The following is a 3,220-nucleotide window of genomic DNA, read 5'->3' on the forward strand; positions in this document are numbered from 1 at the left end:
CGGGTGTTTGCGCCCGGATGGGGGTGGGGGGCCCTAGGCGCTGGAGAAAAACTTCATCCGCGCCCGCAGGCCCCCTTTCCGCAGGCTGCGCTGGCGGCCCAGGTTTGCAGGCCGGAAGTGAAACGTTCTTTTTTGATTTTTAAAAAGGAAGCCTCCGGCCCTACGGTTTTCTGGGGTTGGGGTGGCTGTGTGTGCGGGGGGAGGCGGAGACGTCCCGCTCCAGGCAGGGCCTCGGGTCTCATAGGTGCGGAAATCTCACTGCCAAACAGGAGGCCTTTCGGAGCCTCAGTGTCCGCATCTGCAGACTGGCCTCTGACTTCTGGCTTAAGAGGGTGTGTGAGAGTAAAAGGAGACGGTTAGCCCCGTGCCGGGAGACACGTAAGCTACTGTTTTTTAACTTGCTGTTTTGATATTTCTCAGTCTCTCTGTGCCTAGTCTTGCCCCTCTCATCTGCTCGCCACTCTGAAGCTAGAGGGAACTTGTAAAAACAATCAGCTCAGATCAACCCCCTGCTGAAAATCGTCCACCGAAGTCCCATTGTCGTCTAAGTCCCCGACTTCTCAGCAGGCCTTCCTGTTATCTTCCGCCACTACCTTCTCCAGCCGCTCTCTGCCTCTGTTCTCCCTCCCTTCGGGCCTTTGGCCCTCCTCTGGGCTCGGGATCCTCCTTGGAGACCCCGCCGCCCTTTGCACTCCCTGGGTGGCCTCGGTGATGACCATGGGTTCTCGATGCTGGTCCCTTCAGGGCAAGAAAGAGTGGCAGAGCCCGGCTCGGAGTAGATGCTTTGAATAAGCTGCGCTAGGCCCAGCGTGGGGCCCTGGGGTGGGGTTGAGGGTGGTTGACGATGGGTACCCTAGGTAGGTGAACGGCCTTTGTTCCACGGAGTGGCAAAGCCAGTGCATTTGGTTTGTGTTCCAACAGCAGGGACAGGAATGGGAGGGAAGGTGATTTCAGCTGGGCCCGTGCCTGACAGTTCCACCATCAGCCGCACAACTATTGTTGACTGAGCCCGCCGTGCGCTTGGCATTTTCGCGGCGGCGTGTGCACAGCGTCCGAGCCCTGCGACGCAGCACCGTTCCTGTCCCCTTTGACAGATGAGGAAACTCGGGTGGGGCGGTGAAGCCGCTTGGCAGGGGTCACTGAGGGAGTGGGGAGCAGGCAGGGCTGAATCTCAGGTCTGAGCCAAAGCCCCCCGAGAATGGAGGGAAGGATGGAAGAATTGAGTGGGGGAGGAGTGTAGAGTAGGGTTCTTGTTGAGGAGGGCTTAGGCTTCCCCCTGGAGGGGCAGTCCAGATTGAGAGCTGGGGCGGGTGCAGGGTCCCAGGTGGGTGGTGGACGGCGGGGGCCGTTCACGGGTGCTAATGGGGGCACAGGCAGCGGCAATGTTGGAGGCCCCCTTGGGTTCCCGGTACACTTCTCGGGTTTCCGGCCTCTTCCCAGCACTCAGGGGCTCCTGAGGGCGGAAGAGCTATTCCCAGCTTGGCTGGGCCTGGGAGGGGGCTCCGGGCGGACGTGTGCGCCGGGCTGCACCTTCCCCACCCGCCTGTTTGCACTTATCTGTGGCAGCTGGCTTCAGGTCCTTAGCCAGCGGAGGACTGGCTCCGGCCTGGCTGCCCCCTCCCCTTTGCCTCCCATCCCTCCCCCTGGACTCTCCAACCCCCATCCCTTCCTGTCCCTCCTCCCCTTCTCACTCTCTGCTCCTCCCTCGCCAGACCCCGCTCTCCCCGGAACAATGGAGGGGTATGTGGCTAGGCCAGCCTGGCGCTGCTGCGTCAACCTCTGGCTCGTTCTCGGCCTCCGTGGCTTCCAGGGACCCTTCTACCTGGGCTCAGCTGACCCGCCCCGCCTCTCGGCGCACGTGCCGGCAGTTCTGCCGGGCTGGGGCTCAGCTGCGCTGGGGACTGGGATGGATCAGCTCAGTGTCTCTGTCTGTTTACAGAGAAGGAACCCAGGTGCACTGAGGTAACTTTGCTATTCTTCTAGTCTCACCTCCATCCCTGCGCAATTTCCCTTCCACCTCTTGCACTGGTAAGCCTTGGGCTGTGAGGTGGACCAGTGTAGCAGGACTACTGCGGTGTTCCCTGGGCCAGGGACAGCTGCCTCACTGGGAGCGCCTTAGAAATGCAGAGTCTTGGCCAGGAATCTCGAGCTTGTAATCCCAGCACTTTGGGAAGCCGAGGTGGGAGGATTGCTTGAGCATGAGAGGGTGAGACCCACCTGGACAACATAGTGAGAACTTGTCTCTACAAAAAATTAAAAAATTAGCTGCGTGTGGGGCACACGCCTATAGTCCCAGCTACATGGGAGGCTGAGGTGAGAGGATCCCTTGAGCCCAGGCGGTTGAGGCTGCAGTGAGCCATGAGTGCGCCACGAAACTCCAGCATGGGTGACAAAGCAAGACCCTGTCTCAAAAAAAATGAATCTCAGGCCCCACCCCACACCTGCTGAGTGGCAATCTGCATTTGAACAAGATCCCCAGAGATTCCTGACTGCACTAAAGTAGCAAGTAGAATCACTGGCTTAAACCTCTGTGCCTTAGTTTCCTCATCTGTCAAACAGGGGTGCTAAAAGTGCCTCCCCTGTTGGGTTGATGTTTAGATGCATGTATTTGATGTTTGTAAACCCCCAACAGGGCCTGACGTGGAAGTCTGCGGACAGTGGCTGTAGGGTGTATGAAAGCACTATAGCCTGCCCTGTCCCCATAGTGCAGGCCACTATCCACCCACTACACCTGTCAGCAGTGGGCTGTCCCCGGGCTGGAAGCTGTCCCAACACCATGCCCAACCCTGGCATTCCCCAGCCAGCAACTCTTGGAAGACTCAAGACACCCTCATTTTGCAGAGCAGGCTTGGAGAGGTTCTTGCTTTGCCAAGAATGAGGTGTCTGACTTGAACTGAACTTTTGTCCCCCTGCCTTCTATCATCCTGTCTTCAATAAAGGGGCTGAAGCTATTAAGAATGGAGTCTCTGGCCAGGCACGGTGGTTCAAGCCTGTAACCCCAGCACTTTGGGAGGCTGAAGCGGGTAAATCACCTGAGGTCAGGAGTCCGAGACCAGCTTGGCTAAAATGGTGAAACCCCATCTCTACTAAAAATACAAAAATCAGCTGGGTGAGGTGGTGCATGTCTGTAGTCCCAGCTACTCAGGAGGCTAAGGCAGGAGAACTGCTTGAACCTGGGGGACGCTAGGGCAGGAGAACTGCTTGAACCTGGGGGACGCTA

At 58.3% G+C, this 3,220-nt stretch overlaps 1 protein-coding gene across 3 annotated transcripts in view; it reads left to right on the forward strand.

Annotated features, from left to right (window-relative positions):
* The first annotated feature begins 27 nt into the window (after positions 1-27).
* Positions 28-3,220, forward strand: part of CARHSP1 (calcium regulated heat stable protein 1, 24kDa) — a 13,193-nt gene continuing 10,000 nt past the window's right edge. The window contains exon 1 of one of the 3 annotated variants that reach the window (XM_011984200.1): positions 28-378. The gene's annotated coding sequence lies outside the window, so the exon portion shown is untranslated. Of the gene's footprint in view, positions 379-998; positions 1,176-3,220 lie in introns of those variants that run through there. The other 2 variants (XM_011984202.1, XM_011984203.1) reach the window with 2 other exon arrangements.

Source organism: Mandrillus leucophaeus, unplaced genomic scaffold, assembly GCF_000951045.1.
Source record: "Mandrillus leucophaeus isolate KB7577 unplaced genomic scaffold, Mleu.le_1.0 Scaffold263, whole genome shotgun sequence".
Lineage (NCBI taxonomy): Eukaryota > Metazoa > Chordata > Mammalia > Primates > Cercopithecidae > Mandrillus > Mandrillus leucophaeus.